This window comes from Capsicum annuum, unplaced genomic scaffold, assembly GCF_002878395.1.
Source record: "Capsicum annuum cultivar UCD-10X-F1 unplaced genomic scaffold, UCD10Xv1.1 ctg4291, whole genome shotgun sequence".
Taxonomy (NCBI): domain Eukaryota; kingdom Viridiplantae; phylum Streptophyta; class Magnoliopsida; order Solanales; family Solanaceae; genus Capsicum; species Capsicum annuum.
In genome coordinates this window covers 102573-127525 of record NW_025850342.1, presented here as the reverse complement: position 1 = coordinate 127525, position 24953 = coordinate 102573, and the positions used below count along the sequence as shown (strand labels likewise).

General features: G+C 34.0%; 1 pseudogene; it reads left to right on the top strand.

Annotated features, from left to right (window-relative positions):
- LOC107841319 overlaps window positions 1-24953 on the top strand; it is a 44955-nt pseudogene that overhangs the window by 3028 nt on the left and 16974 nt on the right.

Here is a 24953-nt window from a genome sequence, read left to right as displayed (position 1 = left end):
TCCTTCTTACCATCCTCAAGGAGTGGCTCATACGTGGGTTAGGCAATGAAAGGAAAATAGAGGTATAGATGATGGGCCAGTAGAGTGGGATGAGTTTGCTATTGTATTACTGGATAGGTTTTTTTTGCTAGAGTTGAGGGAAGCCAAAGTAAAGGAGTTCATCAACATTAATCATCACAATATGAGTGTTAAGGAATATTCAGTAAATTTTACTTAGTAGGTGACCTATGCTCCAACTATAGTGGATGATTCTTATAATAACCCGTACTTGTACCTATCTTGAAATAATCCCAAGAATGTTAGAAATTTTCTTTGAAAGATAAACCCACTTTTGTATACGTGGAATTTTTAATATTTTCACTTTTTATCATGTGAGAAATTGAATTAGCTTTCAAACGATACCAATTTCTTCCAAATCTGATATTGGAGTAAAAAGTTATGGATGTTTTACTCAGAGTTATCAGAATCTCCCAAGTGCGACGGCCAGATTGACGGACCGTCGATCTAGCGAGGGACCTTTGCGGCCAAGGCAGTGAGTGAAACTTTTGAATAAGGTGCGACAAATAGGTTAACGTACCATAGAATTTCCAACAGACCGTCGCCCAAGTCGTCGCTACTTAGGCAGTAAGTCCTTTTCTTGGTCCACTTACGATGGTCAAAACGACGAACTGTTAAGCCAGCGATGGGCCATCGTACAATCCATCACAAATCATATTTAGTTATTTTAAGTCATTTTTAAAGGGTATTTGGGTCTTTTTCCTCTGTCTCCCAAGCCGTCCTACTTAGCCAGTGATTCATTTTCTTTGTCTACGTACGACGGTTGAAATGATGGACCTTGGCACAAGCTATTGTAGATCACATTTAGTTATATTAAGTTATTTTTAAAGGGTATTTGGGTCTTTTTCAACCCGTTTTAACCCCTAATTATATCAGATCAAGGCTCACAAGTTCATTATTCATTCACAATATCAAATTAGGTTTTTCCCTCAAAGATCTATCCTTAAGAACAAGAAAACCCTAGGTGTTTAATTCCAACTCAAGAATTCAAGTTTTCCTCAATTAATCTTCAAGAAAACACAACCCAGGTATGTCATGTGTTCATTCATGGGTCCCTTTCACCCACGAAGCTCAAGAATCTCTTTTAAAATCCAAGATATGGGTATTTGTGAATGTTCATGATTTAAATTGAATTGAAATTCATGTTCATGATGCTGTGTGGTTTTGATTCATGTTTTAAATTACATATTCCAATGATTGACCCTAGTATGTGATGATTTTAATAATAACCATGATAAAACCCCTTCAATTTAAATGGTGATTAATGTATCCATGATTATTAGATGTGTTGAGGATTGTATAACCATAGCATGCTACCTATGTGTTTGATTAAATGCCTTTACGAAAGGAAAGTGTCATACTAGTATACTAATATGTAATCCCTATTCATGTACAACTTAATACATGTCAAGTATTTGATGAAATGTCTTAATTAATGGACTATGGATTTTTCATGTTAGTCATGTATTAAAGAAAGTTATGCTTTGTCCGTTTCTTTCCTTTGAGTCTTGGGGTACTTGTACCCAACAATTTAGCTGTGTGCCTATAGCCAGTTTCATGTTTTCATGATAATCTCAGTCAATCCATGATCTATAGAACCCAGTTAGTAATGTGACTCAGGAAAACCAGAAATCTCAGTAATCATAGTAGTTCTGTAATCTCAATGATCTCAGTACTCAGTAATCTTGCTAACCTCAGTATTCCTAGTATATCTCAGTAAGTTTAGTACTCTCAGTTAGTACTCAGATCTCAATAGTATTCCCTCTATCAACGAAACTTAGTGAACTCAGTTTAGCTTTGCTAAACAATACCACTAGTATCAGTTCAGTTTGGTTAATCAGTTCTGTGTCTATTTAGTTGGTAGTAGGGTTCAGCACCGAATGAACCCAGGGATGGGGACTCACCTATTATTTAGTGGAAGGTATGACCCTTAGAAGTAATCCTTGTGTTCTAGAACTATGTAGCTAGCGTAGTTCGCAATGCACCCTACGCAGTTAGGGACTTATACATCTTACTTGGGCTACCTACCAGGAGGGGATGACGGAAGAGATCCTTGTTAGAGAGGGTATACTCATAGCTAGTCTTTACCCGTAGCACGGTATTGACACCTTTCTATCTTGGGTTACAGGTTAGACCTCACCAGTTCAGTTTTGGGGCATATCGGTTTGATGATTACCTTTCACCGTTACAGTTTTAGTTTCAGTCTTAGTCTCAGTAAAAGAACTTAGATAGTTCTTCATATTTAGGACTGTCAGATACAGTTAACTAAGTATAATACAGAACTCAGCTAGTTCCATCAGAAACTAGACTGTCAGGTACAGTCGTTTGGTATCAGTTATTTTAGTTATACAGTTAGCAGTATCGTACATTATCAGTACTCAGATTTAGTAATCATGTTATCACGTACTCAGTTACAGTTATTATGTATTCATACATGTATTCTCACATTCATGTTATCCAGTCATTTATTATAGTTCATGCATGTGAACCCTTTGAATTCAGCCTTTCTTGTATGCATAACAGTACATTCAAAGTACTGACACATTTGTGCTATGGTGTTTTATACCATAGGTTCAGAAGCACGAGCTCTACAGCATCAGTAGCATTCTAGTCTCAGTAGTCTGAGTTATCCGTAAGTCCTCATCCTTTGAGGATATGACCATTACTTTATTATCTCATTAATTAATCTATTTCAATAGTTTGAGTTTGTTGGGGACATGTCCCATCAACTCCTTATTCAGATAGTTCAGATAGTTAGTGGCTTTTCAGACTATCATGTTTAGAAAGTTTATTTCAGGTTTTATTTTGGTATTGTGATACCATATCATTCTGAGATTATTTTATTAGTTTTGAACCTTAAGGCCTTACTGCCTTTATAAAGTATATTATGCAGTGTTCAGGTATAGATATCAGTCATAGGTTAGCTTGTGGTCCTTCGAGGTCATGAGCACTGTGTAGCATTTCGTGTATCAGATTTGGGGCGTTACAAACTTGGAATCAGAGCCTAACATTCAATAGTGTCCTACGAAGTATGAAAACCACATCTAGTAGAGTTTTATGCATGTGTGTGTTGTGCACCACACTTTTGTGCAGGAGGCTATGAGATGTTTTAGGAATAGTTTCCCGTCTTTTAGTATTCATGTCGTGCTAGTGAGCATAAGCTCTAGTTAAACTGTCAGTCTAATCTACTTCTTCCCTTTGTTTACAGATCATGCCTTCCAAAAGGTCTAGCGAAGGGAGAAATGGAAATTAGTAAGCCCGTCCAGCCAGGTCCTCTGGATGAGCACGTCTCTCATGCCGAATGCAGGACTGGATTCACTACTCTAGCTCATTCAGTCACAACTTAGAATGAACATCCAGCCACAATTCCGGCCAACCCAGTGGCCAACGCTACTGAAGCCAAGATTCATTACTTTACCCGAATGAATCCTTCCCTGTTCACCGGTTCTAAGGTAGGAAATGATCCATAAGAGTGCCTTGATCAGGTTTAGAAAGTCACAAATATCATAGGAGTGTCTTCTAGTGAGAGCATATAGTTAGCCACCTATCAGCTACAAGACATAGACCATACATGATATAAGCAGTGAAAGGTAGACAGGGGTACAGAAACAGACCCCATAGAGTGGGAATTGTTTACTACAGCTTTCTTAGATAGATTATTTCCCCTAGAGTAGAGAGAAGCCAAAGTTTTAGAGTTCATAAATCTCAGACGAGGCACTATGAGTATGAAAGAATACTCCATTTTCTTCACTTAGTTAGTCAGGTATGCTGCCTAAGTAGTAGCAGATATTAGATCTTGAATGAAAGAGTTTGTATCAAGGGTGTCAGGTAGAGTAGTTAAGGAGAGCAAGACTGCGATTTTGGTGAAGGATATGTACATATCTAGGCTTATGGTCTATACCCAACAGATAGAGGAACAGAAGCTTAAGAAGAAGGAGAGTGAAAATAAGAGAGCCAGAACTGGCAGTTATAATTTTTCTCAGTCAGGGTTGCATGGTGGAAACCCTTCTCAGCATAGTTAGAATGTTTCAGTCCCAGTTTCCCCTTTCAGCTAGTACACCGAGCTCCAAGCCCTAGGGTAGTAAGAGCAGGATTCTTACTCATCTATTTTGAAAAGAGTATGGTAAGTATCATAAAGGGGTGCGTAGAACCGGTAGTAATGTATGTTTTAGATGTGGTAAAGTAGGTCATAAAGTTCAAGATTGTCCTAAACCCAGAAATCAAAGTCAGCATAGTCATTCTTCAGCTCTATCCGATCGCCCGAAAAGGCAGGGTGCCAATTCTAGTGCTATCAGTGGGCATCACCCAAATACACTCTATGCACTTCGGTCCAAGAAGAATAAGGAAATTCCTCCTAATTTAGTTACGGGTATATTACAGATATCTCATTTATATGTTCACGCTTCTTCAGATTCATGAGTTTCTTTTCTTTTGAAACCTTTCATAGCAGTTAAACTTTGGGGATAGAAAGTCAAGCCTTCTGATTCTAGTTATAGTTCCAGTGTGTGTAGATAATCAGTAAGGAAAGACGATTTCTGACCCATTCCTGTCTTAGTGCAAAGTTTTGTACTTTAGTCATCACGATATTTATTCATGCTACCCATTTCAGTTCCACGAATACAAGTTGTCTCCGCACACTTCCCCTAGAATAGTGGGTATTTCAAGTTCCTAGTATGAGGAATTCAAGTTCACTCAGTGTTATGAATTATGTCCCATGGACACTGAAATTCAAAACTCAGGTCATGCAGCTCATAACTTATGTACTTATGTCATGTTTTACAGTATGTCCAGGCCATATGACTCATGCTCCTCTCTTAGTGATTTGCCAAACTCAGTTTATGCCATGTATACGCTCAGTTTAGATTCCTCAATAAATTTGTGATGTGGATATTCTGTCCCTCTGTCCTCGATTACAACATCAGTTTAGCAATTGATATAATATAAAGAACTCAGATATTCTTATGGGACCATGGCTATCCATTATTATTTACTTAGCCATTAGGATTCAGTGATTTAGAATTAGTATCAGCCTCAGTTACTAGCATTCAGTACCTGTATGAGTCTAAATTACATACTTAGTTACAGTCTTCGCTACAGTCTTCGTTATAATTCCAGCTTCAGTTCAGTAATCAGATCAGAAACTTAATTTAGTTCCAGACTTGTTAAACAACGCTACAACTATCACTTACTCAGTTAGTAGTATTTAGTATATCAGTATATAGAATATATCCAAACCATGCTAGACACCTAGCCTTGCATTCTTAAGGTGATACAGTTTTGCTCATTCATGCTCAATTACCTCATGTTATCTAGTTAATTATTACCTCCTATGCATAATATTCTATAGCCTCAGTACAATTATTTGGACTAAGTACAGACCAATCTTACATGCCCAGTATTCAGCTATTAGTTATTTAGTTAATCAGATGAGTTAGTATATTTGTGCATTCATGTTCAATGCCCACGTGAATCTTTTGAGTAGACTTAGTTGCAGTGCAAGAATCTTTGTCATTTTATCTTAAATGGTGTTCGTAGGTCTTAACCTATCTTACCGAATTTTAGCAAGGCAATGATTTTTCTTATTTAACTGTCTTGTTCAGACCACGCCAAGGTTTTCTTGTCCCCTAAAGCCATTAGAGCTCTATAGAAAGACTGTTAAGGAAACGCTTCAGTCGACTATAGGTTTTCAGCATGTGTTAGTCTAGACAGACAAGTTCATACAGTTTGTTTTCCTATCTTTCTATATAATCTCTCTAGCCAAAATCTAACAAATAAAACTATTCTAAGAAGAACCAATCAAATAGATGCAAGATCAGCTCAGTTCATGTATCAGGCCTTAGTTTTCAATCTCAGATAATTACTCAAGAATCAGTTCCTAGGTCCATTGCACATCGCCTCAGTTTCCTCAAGTAGCTCAACCAAGTCAGTATTCCTAGAGGGACCTAGTGTCCCAAGATGGAGATACACTATAATCCCCCGAGCTTTCATGACTTAAATATCCCCCTCCCTTTTCTCGAAATAGATCCAGATTGGAGTAGTGGGTACTTATAAGTTGACTCCCAAGTTCCAATCTCTGTTGTGATCCATGTATTTAGGGGCTCAGTTTAGTTCATGAAATTCAGTTTATATATCATGTTTCAATATCAGCCATGTTCTTAGGTTCCTATTCATGCATACTATGATAATCATGGGTTCATCAGTACTTTTTAGTTTATGTAATAGTTTTCTTCAACTTATCAGTTTCATGTTCAAATTACCATTACAAACTTGGTGTTCAATTCATTCTCATATATCTATTACAAACTTGCATAATCATCATGCATTCATATATTAGTCCAGTCATGTAATTATGCATCAGATATGCATTCTCATTTTGAGAAAAACTCAGTTCATCATGACACTCAATCACGCATTTATGAATTAGTTACACATGCATCAGATATGCATGCTCGGTATGATATATTTAGTTATCTATCAAGTCAGTCATGAGATCATGTTTCGTCCATCTATGTTCAGTAGGTACGTCAGTTTATCTTCTCCCCTCTCACTCAGTCTAATTCGAGGATGAATATTCTCAACAGGGATATATTGTAATACCCCCTATTTCTACCTAGTTTGAAATCATCCCAAGAATGTTAGAAATTTTATTTGAAATATGAACCCACTTTTGTATAAATGGAATTTTTATGTTTTTTACTTTTTATCATGTGGTAAATTGAATTAGCTTTACAATGATGCAAATTTCATCCAAATCTGTATTGGAGTAAAAAGTTATGGATATTTTACTCAAAGCTGTTAGAATCACCCAAGTACAATGGCCACGTTAACGGACCATCAATCTACGGACGGACCATTGCCTAGATCATCATAGCCAAGGCAATGAGTCAACCTTCTAGATAAGGTACAACGGGTAGGTTTATGGACCATCGGACTTGCTACAGACCATCGCCCAAGCCGTCACTACTTAGGCAGTGAGTTCTTTTCTTGGTCCACATAAGATGGTCAAAATAACGGGCCGTCGAGCTGGTGATGTACCATTGCACGAGCCATCGCAGATCCTATTCAGTTATTTTAAGTCATTTTTAAAGGGTATTTGGGTCTTTTTCCACCCGTTTTAACCCCTAATTATATCAGACCAAGGCTCATAAGTTCATTATTTATTTATAACATCAAATTATCTTTTTCTCTCAAAGATCTATCCTAAAGAATAATAAAACCATAGGTGTTTAATTTTGAGGGAAGAATTCAAGTTTTCCTCTATCAATCTTTAAGAAATCAAAACCTAGTTATGTCATGTATTGGTTCATGGGTCCCTTTCACCTATGAAGCTCAAGAATCTCTTTTAAAATCAATGATTTGGGTATTTGTGAATGTTCATTATTTAAATTGAATTGAAATTCAAGTTCATGATGTAGTATGGTATTGATTCATGTTTTAAATTACATATTTCAATGATTGACCCTAGTATGTGATGATTTGCATAATAACCATGATAAAACCCTTTCATTTTGTAAGTTGATTAATGTATCCATGATTATTACATGTGTTGAGGATTGTATAACCATAGCATGCTCCCTATGTGTTTGATCAAATGCCTATGCGAAGGAAAAGTGCCATTCTAGTATAATAATATGTAACCCCCATTCATTTACAAGTACAGGCATGTCAAGTGTTTGATTAAATATCTTATTAAATGGATTATGGATTGTTGATGTTAGTTATGTATTCAAGAAAGTCCTGCTTTGTTAGTTTCTTTCCATCGTGTCCTGGGGGTACTTGTACCCGACAATTTAGCTTTGTTCCTAGAGCCAATGTCATGTTTTCATGATACTCCTAGTCAAGACATGATCTACAAAACCCAGTTAGTCTTGTGACTTAGGAAACATAGGAATCTCATAAATCTAGTAATCTCAGTAGTTTAGTAATCTCAGTGATCTCAACACTTCGTACTCTTGGTAACCTCAGTATTCCCATTAAATCTCAGTAACTTTAGTTCTCTCAATCAGTACTCAAATCTCAGTAGCATTATCTTGATCAATGGAACTTAATGAACTCAGTTTAGCTTTGCTAAACAATACTATTAGTATAAGTTCAGTTTTGTTAATTATTTCCGTATCTATTCAGTTGGGAGTAGGATTCAGCACCGAGTGAACCCAAGGATGGGGACTCACCTATTATTTAGTAGAGGGTGTGATCCTTAGAAGCAATCCTTGTGTTCCAAAACTATGAAGCCAGCTTAGGTTGAGATACACCCTACAAGTTTAGGGACTGAGACATCTTATTTGGGCTACCTACCAGGAGGGATTGATGGAAGAGCTTCCTATGAGAGAGGATATACTCATACGTAGTCTTTACCCATGGCATGGTATTGACACCCTTCAAGCTGAGGTTACAGGTTGGACACCACTAATTCAGCTATAGGGCATGTCGGTTAGATGATTACCTTCCCCCGTTACAGATTCAGTTTTAGTTTCAGTCTCAGTAAAACAACTCAAATAGTTCTTCAAATTAAGGACTGTCAAATACAGTCAACTCAGTACAATATAGAACTCAGCTAGTTCCATTAGAAACTAGCTTGTCAGATACAGTCACTTGGTCTTAGTTTTTTCAGTTATACAGTTATCAGTATCTCATGTTATCAGTACTCAGATTCAATAACCATGTTATCACGAACTCAGTTACCGTTATTATGTATTCATGCATGTATTCTCATGTTCATGTTGTCCTGTCAGTTAGTTTAGTTCATACATCTGAACCCTTTGTATTCAACTACCTTCCCTGTATACCAGTACATTCAGAGTACTGACGTATTTGCACTATGGTGTTTTATACCATAGATTCAGAAGCATGAACTTCAGAGTATTAGTATCATTCCCGTCTTAGCAGTCTGAGTTAGCAGTGAATCCTCACCCTTTGAGGAAATAACCATTACTTTATTATTTCATTAATTAATTTATTTTATTATTTAGAGATAGTTGGGGACATGTCCTATCAACTCCTTATTCAGATAGTTCAGTCAGTTAGAGGGTTTTTAGACTATCATGTTTTGATACATTATTTTAGATTTTATTTTGGTATTGTGATACCATATCATTCAGAGATTATTTTATCAGTTTTGATCCTTATGACCTTACAGCCTTTATTTCCGTATTTATACAGTATATTCTGCATTATGCTGATACAGATATTAGTTATGGTTTAGCTTGTGGTCCTTTGGGGTCATGAGCACCGTGTAGCATTTTGAGTACCAGATTCGGGGCTTTACAATTCTAGTTCCCAAATGAATAAATTTATGTTTAGTATTTTTTAAGATATGGTTATGAAAGGTAGGACAACAATGTTAGTCAAAGAGAAGGACCTTCCAGGTAGATGGTCTATGCTCAACAAATTGAGAAAGAGAAAATCAAAAAAGAAAAAAAGGGAGAATAAGATGGCTAGAAGTGGTACTGGAGGTAGCCTAATGGTCATAGTACAGTACAGTAATGATTACAAAAATAGTGTGGGTTCAGTCAAGCCTGGTACCGCCAGTTTCAATCCCAGAATCAGTTTAATCGTTAATAATTACCTCAGAATTCATATGCACTGTTATGTTTAGAATAACATAACCTGAGCTTATCAGTTATCAGTTTATGCACCAGTTAGTATTCTAGTGTCATTCAGATGGAAGTAGGATTCAGCGCCAAGCTAACCCAGGGATGGGGGCATTCTTGCCAGCAGAGGGTTTGACCCTTAATAGCAATCCCTTATTTAAAGAACGACGTATCTAATGTAGGGTAAGATGTCCTTCTGTCAGAATAGTGTTGATAAAAGCACACATATATAATTTATGAGTCTTTCTACCCGCTTAGGGTTGACCCAGCATTGTTAGTATCCCTTGGCAAGGTGCTAACACCCTTCCAACTGGGGTTACAGGTTAGACCGCAATTAGCTCAGATTGGTACATGTCGGTTAAATGATACCTCCCAGAGTTCCAATTTTAGTCTCAGTATATAACTCAGTTTAATTCTACGAAATAAAGATTATCAGAAATAGTCACTTAGTTATCAATAATTTTAGTTATCAAAAGTCTCAAATATCATTTACTCAACTATCAAAACTCAGTACTTAGCTACAAAAAAATCTCAGTTACAATCTAAGTTACAGTCCCAGTGCTCTCTCAGTTAAAGTCTCAGTTACAGTCCCAGTTCAGTATTCACTTCATAACTCTATCAATTTTAGGTTTGCTTAACCATAGCATACAGTTATCAGCTATTCAGTTATTAGTATTTTAGTACCTCAGTTTAAAGACTAGTTAAAAATCAAGTTATACGTTTGGTTTGGTATTCTTAGATAATATAGTTTTCAAAAATTCAGGCTCAATTATCTCATGTTACTTAGTCAGTCTTTACCTCATATGTATAATACTCTACAGTTATAGTCTAGTTATTTAGACTAAGTGTAGTTCAAGCTTATATGACCAGTATTCAGCTATTAGTCACTCAGTTAATCTGATAAGTTAGTATGTTTACGTATTTGTGCTCAGTATGATTGTATATTCAGATCCTTGATTTATGTCAGTCTCCATCACATAGTTTCATACCCAGTATTTATACAGTATCCATGTTCTACCATATCCCTGCTTTAGTTATAATTATATCATTAAAGTAAAGTTAACAGAAACAAAGTATAGAGATTTACCATCACATCAGAGAATATTTGTCACTCATGCTTTAAGATATTTTAGTTTTTAGTTTATTCCAGCCTATTGGTAAGTCTACTTACACTTAGCAGACATGTTTTACGATTACATATGAAATCAGTTTTACTTATTGCATTCACCCCTACATACTCAGTATATTCTAGAAGTACTGATCAATATATACGTCTGCATGGCTACATTATTTTATAATATAGGTACCATTTGTATCCTGCACATCACAATTAGACAGTTGTAGATTCCAGCCAGCAAGTTACGAGTTCTCCTACTTTGGGAACTCCAGACAGTTTTGTCCATGTATAGTTTATTTATTTTTGTATATATTAATTAGTTGTAGTTGGAGGCCTGTCCCAGCTATCTATAGTTAGTATAGTAAAAGCTTCATAGACGTCATTCAGAGTCAGTCATGAAATTTTCAATTTCATCCTTCATATTTATCAGATTGTAAACTTTATCTATATGGTATCTACTTTATATTTTTAGTATAATTATTTTTCTACATAGCAGAACAGCTATTTATTATGTTATAATTCAGTTGCTTAACAGTATGCTAGTTCATGGATTAACTTGGGATCACTTGTGGTTACAAGCACCATGTGATGACTAGGGGGTAGTCTCAGGTCATTACAGTAACATAATAAAAATTATACTAAATATTCATTAGTCTCAGTTATGCCTAGCATGCTAGAAACCTAGGCTAATAGGATCCTAGAAGCATAAAAATTATTTCACTTTATGGGCCAATTGCCTTTCTAGTCCACAAACTAATAAATTAGGCTAAGTCACAATGTAATACCTAATATTACATCCTAAAATCCTATCAAATATGCCACAAATATAATATACCATATCATGAAGAAGAGTAGACAGAAGCCTATCTTGATGCCGAATCAAAGTCCTCTAATCATCCATATATCGTCCATCATCATTCAACAATCCCAAAATCCCTCCACACTATAAAAATAGTAATCTACAAGTCATTAGGATTAAAAATAGACCGATATTACTATAATAAAGTTTGGGTCAAGAATGGGCTTGCGGGGCCTACAAATAGAATAATAAATTGAATCCATCACAATATCCCTCGAAGAAGAAAGAATGTATGGTCAAAAGTTGAGCACCAACAAAGATTAAATATGGTATCAAATTGACCCTTAAAACTGGGAATTTCAGACCCAATTTATAAGTATTTTTCTATAAATTAGGATGGTAAATCGAAGGGAAAATTTATTAGAAATGACCAATAAGAGTTAGGTCGGCTAACCTTAGCTATTACGAATGACTTTCACCTTTTTTCACTCCTTAAGCACTTAATGTTGTTTTAAAATGATAGAAGAAATTGTGGAGAATTGGTTGGAGTAAAAGGGGATAAATTACTACTATGTGTTGCTTAAGCGGACGCCGAGTCACTTAATTCATAACAACTTAGGCAGATCAAATATTGCTTAAGTGATAAATAACTAGAAGGTCGGGTATCGCTTAAGCAACTCACAGGCCGTTTAAGCAATGTCCACTTAAGGGGACACAACATTACATAAGTGACCCTTGACAAAATAGTCAAGGTTACTTAAGAAACACTATGTCGCATATGTAGAGACTACTTAATCGCTCATATGATCACTTAAGAGATCGTATCAGCATCCTAATGCATCAGATCTTATTGAGTCCATAATGAATTTTGACTGGGTTCTTGGGATGCGTTTGGAACCTTGTGTGAACAAAAAAATATGGTTCCAGAAAAAATTAGATATTCCAAACTCAATAAAATCATCGATACTCTCATTTGAGATCATTTTGACAAAGTTTAGGTGCCATACCTATAGTTCTATTTTTCACATTGTTCGCCTAATAGCCCAAAAGGAGTATTGAAGCCTGGAGACCTGAACCAAGGGTCCTATTAGACTAAAATAACCATTTTAGAACTGATGGAATTATTAAAATTCTTCTCTGAGGTCATCTACTAGGAGTTTTGGTTTGAGGCCAAATCTTTTACAATTAAAGCTCCGAAATAGAAAAATAAGCTTAAAATCCAAACAAACTATCCGATAACTAAACCGACAGTACCAAAGAGTAAGAAATTACTTGTAGCATCTATAAGAAAGATTGAAATACCAAAAATACGTGCAAATAAAAAATATTTTAGAGTTTAATTAGAATATACGTGTAGGAAAATAACTAATATGAGATAAATATGATGCAGGTAACATGATAACTAGTACAAGACTAGGTAATGAACGTATGCTATAAAATGAACTAAATACATGGTCATGTAAGTATCTGAAATCTGAAATATAAATTATGGACTGTGGGAATTATTCATAACCAACATACCCTAATATGAGCTAATCTGGGTCCAGCCTATAAACCCAGTTGGAAGGATATTCAGTACCTTGCCATGTTTACAAACTCAAATTAACGTGGATTAATTAACTTGTTTATAAAAAAATAAGGTATAAATCCTAATCTAAGGGATAACCCTTTTAAACCTATGGTATCATCATAGTTCTGGGACTTAGGGACATTTAATAAAGGTTGCAGTACAATAAGCCTTAATTTTTGTATCCTCCCTACTCTATGTTCTACTTCCAATGAAATGACTCTGATAACTGCAATTCTCACTTATGGTAATAATCTGATGACTAAAATAAATATAATATCTAAAAGTGTTCCAAACATGTAAACTAGGGGAATTAAAACTCATAAGTGTATGCATGAAATTCTAGTTCATCGGGTGTTAATAACACGCCATTCCTAAAGAATAAAACTGTTATGTCAATTTCATAAACTAATAGAACTAGTTAAATTCAATAAATCAGGTCCAATAATCATGGTATTTAATATATAACTAGGTTTTGGAATAATGTTCAAGTAACAACACTAAAATTTAGGATAAAATGGGTATTATCACTCAATGACACAAAAAGACTAAGATATTTACAAATTTACCAATATCCATTAACCTAAATTGTTAAAAAGAATTGAACTTGGGAGTTAAGTTTACTTAGGGACTCAATGGGTTAAATGATATCCACTGATGAAATCCCATATACCTAGAGATGAGAACCCTAAAGAACCATTTATACTATTATGTATGAAGAAGATAAACTGCAACATTGCCTTAGGAAAAAATAATCACCTTTTTTTCTCTTTAGAAACTAAGTATCAGATGATATTCTACGTAATAAGATCTTAGGGTCATATAAACCCTACTTATGACCCTTGATATTCATAAGATAATATAATTTTGAAGTTTAAAGAGTGGAAAAAGATTAATATACCCCTTACAATATAATAGCTGAAAACTGCAAGGAGGGATGTTCGAGACCTTCCCATGATCCTAGGACCAACCTATGATCATATGTTGCACTCATGGTTATGATGTGGATGAGAGATCTTCAAACATGATCAGATGAATTGTTGTACAATAGTAGGATATACCTATAATCATAACTTGGTTCATATGTTTGTTGGTTACATCAAAGGTATTTATGAGACTCATAATCGTGCTAGGGAATCATGGTTCCCTCCCATGGAATGAGGGTACTCTTTATCAACTTTCATATTTTGTGGTTTTCTTGATCATACAATATTATCTTATTGTCGTACAATGCAACGACGATTGTTATTTGTCTTATGGTATCTCACTGTAGAGTAGTGCTTTACTAAAAAAACAATAACTTTTTATTTCGATATCAGATTAAGGAAAAACTTGATGCTTTGAAAAATAATTCAAATATCTATAATTTGATATTTAATGGAACTTAAAATGCATCAGAATGTAGAAGTTATTCTAAGTTAAATCTGATCACTTTTTTAGGAATTGATGTGTAAAGGAGGTTGTGGCTTGGTTAAAGGATTGAGGATTCGTGTGGCCTTAGTAAAACTTGATGATTTACCCTATATGTTCTTGAAGCATGATTCAATCTTAGGCTTGGATTTTTTTAGGCATTTTATGTGACCATCCAATACATCCAATAAGGCAAATTTGGTGGTAGATGCATTGAGCTGAAAATCAATAAGTAAGGGTAGTTTGTCTTTCTTGAGGGTTTAAAAATTAAACTTTGATAGAGATATTTATAATTTACCATCATATTTGATGTATTTTGTTGTAACTAAAAAGGCATAGTGGTTGCTAGTGTTGAGTTAAGGTCAATATTCCATGATATAATCAAGACTAGACACTTTAAAGATGTGAAATTGAATAATCTTTGAAAAAAGGTGGTGTGTATTAAAGGTTTTAACACCACACGTGATGTGGTTGGAGTGTTGATGATAAGGGGAGATATGTGTACCTCAAGTTGGTGATCTTATTCCAGGATTTCTTGTAAAATCTCAAAGTTCTTAATACTCTATACATTCAGGTAAAATCACGATATATAATGACTAGAGATAGCTCTATTGGTGGTCCGAGATATAGAGAGATATAGTAGAAAATATATCAAAATGACATAATTGTCAGTAGGTGAATTATGTTCTTAAAAGACCTATGAGTTTGAGAGAATGATACTTCCCGAGTAGAAGTGGGAGAAGATAGCCATGGACTTCTTAGTAGGACTTCGTAAGTCCTTGGAGCAGCATGACTCAATATGGGCCATACTGGATAGGCTAACTAAGTAAGCTCATGTCATTCTAATTAGAGTGAATTATAGCTTGAAGAAGTTAGCCAAGATATATATAAAAAGATATTCAGTTTGTATGCGTTGCCAATTTCCATCATTTTTATAGAGGTGTTTCAAGTACCTTTATGTTTTGAGATAGGTGATAAGAAGAGTTGGGACCTAAGTTTAACCTCAAAACTACTTTCCATACTAAGACTGATGGGTAGTGTAAAGGATTATTCAAATTCTTAGATATGTTAAGGGTATGACTGGTTGACTTTGATAGGTATTGGGATATGTTCTTGTAATTGTGTGAATTTTCACAACAATAGTTATTATTATAGCATCTACATGGCTCTATTCAAACACTCTATAGGAGAAGGTGTTGATAAACCATAGGCTATTTCAAAGTTGGTGATGTGAAGTCTTTGCGCAAAGACTTGGTGAATAAAGCTCGGGGGAAGGTGAGGTTAATTCACATCAAGTTGTTGGTAGCCTAGAGTAGTAAAAAAAAGTATATAAATATCAAGGTGAGGGAAATTTTATTCAAACCTTGTGTAAATATTTTTATGAAGGTATCTGTTATTAAGGGAGTTAAGCAATTTGGAAAGTAGAATAAACTTAGTCTTTGATATATAGGTCCATGCAAGGTGCTGAATAATGTGGCACCAGTAGATTATAACTTGGTGTTACCAATAATCCTACTAGGGGTCCATTTGGTATTCCATGTATTAATAATTAAGATACATCATGGAGATAGAGATTGCATAATTAAATGGGATTCAGTTTTCTTTATAACATTCTTTCATAAAAGGAGAAGTTTGTTACAATTCTTGACCGGACACTCAAAAATTAAGAATGAAGAAGGTTTGGTATGTAAAGGTCCAATGAAAGAATTTTCCTATTGTGGAAGCAACTCAGGAAACCAATAGGTACATGCAGTACAAGTACCGTTACTTGTTTAAGGATACATGTACTCTCTTCCTTCTTGCTTGACTTGTTTTTCTTATTTGATCATTTATTTACAAATTATGGGTAAATTGGTACTTGTTTTAATTAGCCTTTATTTTGTTATAGGTTAGTCTACCGTTCCAAAATTTTGTTAATGTTTTACTAAAAACAAGAGTAAGAAATATTAGGTTAGGCTAGTCTTGGATGAAATCTTAACATCATATTGTAACACCCCAAAATAATCCAAGCCAAGAGTAGAATAATATTTTAACAATATATGGAACCAAAATTAGCGATTTGATAGTATTGGAATTATTTAAAAATTAATTAATGCATAAAGTAACATCTAGCTCATAGCTAAGTTGAAACATTCCATACTGATTGATTTCTTATGTAGAGTCTTTCTATACTCAATTTCAGATAACCGTAGTTACTAAATTATGAAGAATTTGGAAAAAAAAAAAGTAAAGTAGAGATATTTGAATTACCTTTCTACTTTATCCAATTTTTCCATAATTTGGTATCAAAGTAAGAAGTTATGGTTGATTTAATAAAGCACTATAAAAATTATTAGTGGTGAGAGTCATCGAAAGAACCTACGAGTAATCATCAGTCCCTAAGATTCATATTTTTAGTTGTGGTGTAGTCATATATGATGATGACTTAAACCACGAATCATACCCAAGGCTTACGGATCATCACCAAAGTTGTTGAGACTAATACAAACAATATCTCATATGATATTAAAAGGGTTGTTTGTGTTTTTCCCATTCTTTTAACCCAAACACTATGGTTTATCACCTGTTACAAGGGGTATAAATCTATTTAATTCCCCAAAATCCCTTATTTACTCAGAAGTCAGTCGATACTTGAAAAACTTACAGAAATGGGCAACTTTGTCCTCTCCAAAGTAAGAACCTAGGGTTCACCTTGAAGCTCGAATTCTCCAAACTCTAATCCAAGATTTCTTCAGTATAGGTATGTGGGAATTAAATTCCTATATCCTTTATCCTCAATCCTAAATTATTGTTTTTCACTCATGAATTCGATGATTTTAATTAACTAGGGTTTTTACCCAATTAGGATTTCAAGCTTAAATTGAGTTCTCCACGATATATTTTTCATTCATGAGCATGTTTCATTATAATTTATGATTTTTTATTGATATATTATAGTATAAACATTATTCTCAAGTCCATGCTTTATTTACAAGATATTAGTATGCATGATATATTATATTTCATGACTATTAAGCATTAATTATCATCATTTGACGGATTTAAGTATATATTTGGATTGATATACCATGTATTATCATGAAATCTAGTATCTTTACACCCTTATAATGGTGAATTCTCAGTGTATTAGTAAATTCATGATTTTGGAATTGATTTATAAAAGTCACAATTTTTTTCAGTTTTATTGATTTCGTTAGGAGTAGTTGAATTCTTCAAAGATGGCGGGTTATGAACACCCCATGACCTAGTATTTCATGCAGTATCACTTGAATACTCAATCCTTATGTAATCATTATTAAGAATTCATTTATATAAATCACTTATACTTCAGTTTGATATCATCAGTATTATGGGGCTATCTAGTGTTCAATTTATATTTAGTTGGGAGCAATACTTAGCATCGAGCAGATGCAGGGATGAATGATGACATGCTAATTAGGTTGACACCCCTGGTAGAAGTCCCTAAGTCCTAGAACTACAACTCTATGGTAGGTTCTTAAGGGTCATGGTTAAACTCTATGAAGTTCGATGCATGATCCCCATCATACCCTGTTAGATCATCCTTTATGTCCTGGCAACATATATTGCGCCCTTTTAGATGGGGATCATGTATCAAACTTCATGTTTATCTCATATGATTATGTGTCCATTAATAGTATCTCTCATTGCTCAACCCAAGTTATTGCATGACCTAGTAATCAATTTATTTAGTACAATATTAATGAGTTATATGTTTATTTATTTAGTCATTGCATCAGTTCACATCCACTAATTTCAAACTCAGTATTTGTATATGACCAACAGTTTAGTCTACTTGCTTTTATACTATGACTTTTCATACTATTACTACATATCAATATTTATGTATGGTATATAGGGTCATTATACTAATTTCAACTCTTTGTATTCAATTTGCACTCAAAATAGTTTTATAGCATATTGAACATTTTAGATCTAGATCAAATATAGTAGTTATGCTTCAATAGCTTCTCATTTTAAAAAATCATTTTAGCTCAGGATTCATATATTTGACTATGCCTAATAGCTTTTATGTACATACCTATTTTAAAAGGTTATCTAGGTAAATATTTCATGTCCTCAGTTTTAAATCATGTTTTAGCGTTTTTATGATTATGCATATCTGATATACGCAGTCCTTTCAAAAGTACTAGTTGCATACCTCTTCTACCTATATTTTTTATTTGATCTAAATTCAGGTGCTTACTATCAAGATCATAGGCAATCACATCACATCATCTCATTAGCAATGAGTTCTCTTGTTTTGAGGACTCAAGTCAGTTGTAGTTGTAGTATTTTCTTTTCATATTCATATTCATTGATTAGGCATAGTTTTGGTCATGTGATGGCTACCTACAGTTAGTATTAGTAGAGGTTTCATAAATAGTCAGTTAGCGTTATTATATGTAGTTTCAGTTCCTCTTTCTCTGATATTATGATATTGTAAAATTTCAATAGTAATGTATTGAAACAACTTATCTTATTATTATGGTTTTGCTCCATTAGTTTAGCTTTTATATATTCTTTAATCAATTTCTCATACATTATGCCAATACCTAGGGTTAGTTTTGGATCAATTATAGTTTTAGGCATCGTTTTACGACTAGGGGATAGACTCTGGTCATTACACATATGATATATGGTAATTCAAAAATGTATTAGTTAATTTTTGTATAATTAGATGATTTTATGATAGCTAAGATGATAAGGAAATTTTAGGATTATTCAAAAGTGAGCTTTTGTAAGTGGAATTCTTGATAATAAATTTGACTCAAAGGGATTGGTTTTGGTATGTCGAAATCTCGAGGTGTGTTACAAATATTGAAAAATGGGGAGAAATAATAAGTTTGTACCTCACCTACCCTTTATCATGGGTGGTAGGATGCTACCACTGCACCATTATAGCAGGAATTTTCTTGCCAAAATAGGAGTCAACTTTGGGCAATCCCGTTATAATGGATGGATCCGACAATTACAAGGCTTCTATAGTGGGATAAGGTCATTATTGAAGGATATATTCTATTTAATGCTTGAAATAACCCCAAAATATTTTTTTCAACTTTTATTTTGGGATAGTTGTGGCAATTTTTTATTAATTCCACCTACCTTCTATTATGACTCTTTGTAAAGGTAAGTTGACCCCTTCCATTAACTAGTTTTTTTTATTATTAACTCCTAAGAATCACTAGTTCTTAGGGAGGTTTTGATATGATCTAACTCATTTTTCTTCTGAAGTTTAGTGAATAGGGTAGAAAATCCTTGAGTTTTTGTTAGAAGTTTCTAAAATACCCCTGCATAACTATAATTCACCATTTTAAAGACGAAATTAATTGGTAGGATTAATGTGGAATGATAATAGAAAACCCTTTAATTGATGGAATGATGATGAATTGACTTTGACGATTATGGGATTAGGTGTAATCGATGCATATACTAGGTCATTGCTTGAATTGTGATCATGTCATTAGTTATAGATCATAACCAAGTGGAAATTACACAAAATAGAAAGGCTCAAGTTCACAAGAGTGGTTCAATCTTGGATTGAGGTAGCTAATAGATTAACATAGTTGAAACCAAAGTAGATTTATGTGTACATGTTAATTGTTTCTTCATATACTTATTATAAGGCATGGTCAAATAAAAGTAAATATTTTAATGATATCCTAAGTGTTAATCACATGCAATGAAGATAATACATGTCACACAACTCGCCTTTTACTATTAACAGTTCTCGTGGTTTTGTTTTTTTATCTATGAACACTACTTGATTTCATGAGAGAATGGATTATAGGGATTTGCTATTATTCTCCTTGAAGATACTTCCACTTCACACTCGCATTGGTAATTCCTAAATGTTTAATAGTATAGATAAACTAGTTTGTCATAACTTTCAAACTTAGAAACCATTAAAAAAGCTTTATCCTTGTTTCCTGAACACTGTCTTCATCATGAGAATTTGTTAAGTTCTTTTGGCAATGTTTAATCGGCAATCACAACTTTTTTTAATCTCCTTGAACCTAGCTATTGGGTTCTCCAATATACTACATAAATTTACCAACATAATGACTTCTGCTAGGCATTTAATTCATTTCCTTTTGAGATCTTTAAACTCCCTCGATACATAGGCTTTTTGTTAATGAAACTGATATTATATCTTTTGACATCACTTAGTTAATCGTGATAATTCCACTACAGTGTAGTAGTGTAATGGTATTATGTATCCATCTAAATGGGATGAGATTTTTTCATATATATATTGCTCCCTGCCCTACGTCTTGCAGCTTGACTATCATAATGTATCCATATAGATGTCAAAGGTTTGGGACAAAAATTAATATCTTCTAAGAAATTCTGGAGTCATTTAGCTTCTTCGTTGGCTTTATCGAAAATGATAAATTTACACTCCATTATAGAGTTGTACATGTCTATTTCTATAATTTCCAAGAGACCATTCCTCTACCGAGAGTAGTTCATACTAGCTGTAAATTTTATTTTATTTGATCCGGACATCCAATTTACATCACTATATCCTACAATTATTACTTGATATTTGTTATAAATTAAAGCGTAGGTTTGATTATATTTTAGATACCTCAAAACTCTTTTTGTTTTAATTTAGTGAGTTTTTGGAATTATTTATGAACTAACTCAATTTACTAATAGCACATACAATATCTAATCGCTTACAATTCATGATATACATCAAAATTTCGTACACTCTTTCATAGTCAAATTGTGAGTTACTTCCACCTTTATTCTTTTGAAGCACAAAGCTCACATCTATTGGTGTGTTGGCAATATTAAACTCCAAATACTTTGAACTTGTAAAGTACCTTTTCAATGTAATGAGACTGTGATAAATCTAAACCTTGTGGACTTTTACGGATTCTTATCCCTAATATTAAATCAACATCTCCAAGGTCTTTAATATTAAATTTGCTATATAGTATTTTCTTTGTAGCTTTTATGTCTAAAATATCTCTACTGATGATCAACATATCATCAACGTACAAACAAATACTGATTTTGTGAGTTGGAGTGTCTTTAATCGAAAAGCATTTGTCACACACTTAAGTATTAAATCAATTTGCCAACATGGGTCAAACATTGTATGCAACTGTTTGAATTCTTGTCTTAGTTGTCACGACCCAAAACCAGGGGTCATGATGACTCTTGTTGCGGCAATCTTATCAGAAAAATGATACAAAATATGAAATCAATACTAGAACCAAGCCAAGACTTCCAGAACAAAGACGAACCACACAACTATGACAATAGCAAAAGTACATAACCAAAAATACCATATTAATATCCCAAAACGTGGTGTCACAGTGTAAGAACCACTAAATCCATCTCATATGTCAAAGATAGAATGAGTACAAAAAGGATAAAAATCTATCTCTAAATAAAAAATAAGACATGAAATAGATAGGAAAGGCAGTAGAGAAACTCCGAAAGCATAGATCATCCACTACCTCGAATATACCCTAGACACCGTATAAATTAAGTACTGTGCAGTGCACTCATACTTGGATCTTCATTGAAAGGGCATGGTAGGGGTGAGAATGATCCACTTGCACTCAATAGGTATCATAGGCCTATTGAGCAAAGTAGAAAATAAAGCATATGAAATACACACTATGAGCATGTCATATGTAATAGAAAAATAATTCCAAACGATGGCCAACACCATTTCCACTCATAGTTTTACAATATACATATAATAAACACAAATATGAGAAAGACACACAAATATACATGAATACCAAATACAAGTATAGGAAAGAAGTAAAAATAGATAGATATCACATCAAAGACCACAATACAACCCAAAATGAGCACAATATATATGAAATGAAATGAAGGTGCTGATGATGTGATGATGATTCTCAGGTTTGTCGCACAACCTCATTATATACCTATCGAGCTATGCTCCTGAGGTAGGACCCATAAGGGGTTTGTCAACCTATATATAACTATTATCCAATACCAATATCCATGACCCCTATCCAACGCATCCCTCAAAAAAGGGTCTATAAAGATGTCATGAGCCAGTGTTTCAAGTATTTCCATAGTGTACCTATGTTTGATAAATATAAGAGAGAAGAAACATATCAAGAACAACGTATAATAAAACAAGTTGCATACAATTGAGATGCAATATGAATGATGATGAAATATATATGGTCATCGCACAACCTCCTTATATACCTACCGAGTTATTCTCCTGAGATAGGACCAATGACGGTTTGTCAACCCATATACTATCCAATATCCATAACTCTTCTCCAGCACATCCCCAACAAAGGGTCAATAAAGATGTCACAAGCCAATTTTTCAATAGCGATACCAATGTTTCACAAGTGCATACAATATAAGGATGTAAAGCTCACAACCAACCAGAATGGGAATTTCCAAAGTTGACCAATATACAAACCATGTGATCCAAAATCCACTCAATATGTCAACAGTTCAAAAGTCCAATGTAATCATATGCCAATAGAATGAAATATATAACAATATTCCATTAATACCAGATAAATTCCAATTTAAGCTTTTAATTTGAAGGATACCACTAAATATTTATACATAAGGCCAATGACATTGTAAAAGACCCCACACAGTTAATGTCTAAATACAACCAAATAACAAAAATGTAGGCCCTCACATGGCGACAAAACAATGTTAATATCCATTTCCATGATTGGTTCCCATGCCCATAACATGATTTTATACTAATATTAACTACCCAATCTAGTCTGAAGAAAGTTAATCCATAAACTACCTCAAATATCATAAATCGGTAAAAAGAAGCCTTTAACAATGAGCTTTTACCTCACGATGAACTCGAAATGAACCAAAATATGCAAATATAGACACTATGCATTAAAAGAAAGCCAACAATATCAATACTGCCTATTTCTGTGTCAGGGTTAAAATAGACCCCCAAAATGAGTTTTAAAAAAGAATGGTAAAATAAGAATTTTAGTCCAAATATATATTACCCTTGATTAAAGTAACACATAGAAGAAAACCCAGGTTATAATGAGTTAGAATAGAGATTTAGGTAGAAGAATTCCAAATTTTAGGCCTCATGATCCAAAATCCCCATATTCTATACTTGAGTTCATGTTTTAAAAGGTTTAAAATGTTAAAAATCAATGATAAGTAATTAAAAAAGTTTTTGGAGCTTACTCAAGCATTAAAATGGAAGAAAATGCCGAAAAAATGAAACCCCAAGATTCTTTTCTCGATAATGGTGAATAATTATGAAAATGGAGATATAATCTCCCCAAGTATCGCTGAAGCGACCACCAAGTTGCTTAGGAGACAAGGCATCATTTATGCAATGCACGCCATGATGCATAAGCAACCAGGTGGTTGCTTAAGAGAGCTTGGTGTTGCTTAGGAGACACTTTGGCTATCATGCCAAGTTGCTAAAGCGATAAAAGTATTGCGTAAGTGGTGCCCAGCTGAGTAGTGCACCAGATGGAGACTTGGAGAATTCTACGTCTATATGGACCAGTTGGGATTCATCAAAAATCCCAAGAACACAAACAAATAATTCTACTTGACTAAATTCAATGCTCGGGACTCACTGGCGTTATCAAATTTTTGAAAAAAAGTCGTTTTCACAAGGTTAACCCCAAAAATGCAATTTCACAACTTTTAAAACCAAAGGTCAAAATTAGAGATAAAAGTCATAAAACCACACCAACTATGTCACCCAACTAAAAAACATGTTCTGGATCTGCAAGTGTAGTCTATTTTGTCATATGACGCATAGAACAATAAATTTTGATCAGTTAACTAATAAGGCTTTATAACCACCACAAACCACAACTCGCACAAATTATACGAAAATGCATTGTGAACCATGTCAATCAACCCCACACCTAAGGAAATAGTAAAATGCAACAGTGAGGAGGGTTAAATTTTCAAATAACACATAAATGAATAAATCACATAAATTACCAAAAATCACGTCATTGCATTATCCACCACTAAGAATCTAGTTCGTCCTTAAACTAAAAGGCAAGGGAAATTTTGCGACCCAATTATTCAGGTCATATTGGCACTTAATATAACCCACTAGTAGGCAAGCCAAACCCATAATCTGAAACGGCTAATAATGGACTATCAAAAAATATATAGAAAAGATTGCGTAATATAGGAAATATAAAATCTCAAAACCTGGTTGTATCAGTACAAGAGCTTTTAATATATTAAGAGTACAAAAGTAGAATAGATGAAATAAATTACACTAATACAACTTATCTCAAAATATGATACAGAAACAAATCTAGTACATCAGAGGCAGGAAAGAAATACTCCAAACGCCATGAGCTCACTCTAAGTCTCTGAAACATAGCGATTCTGCACAACGCAAACATC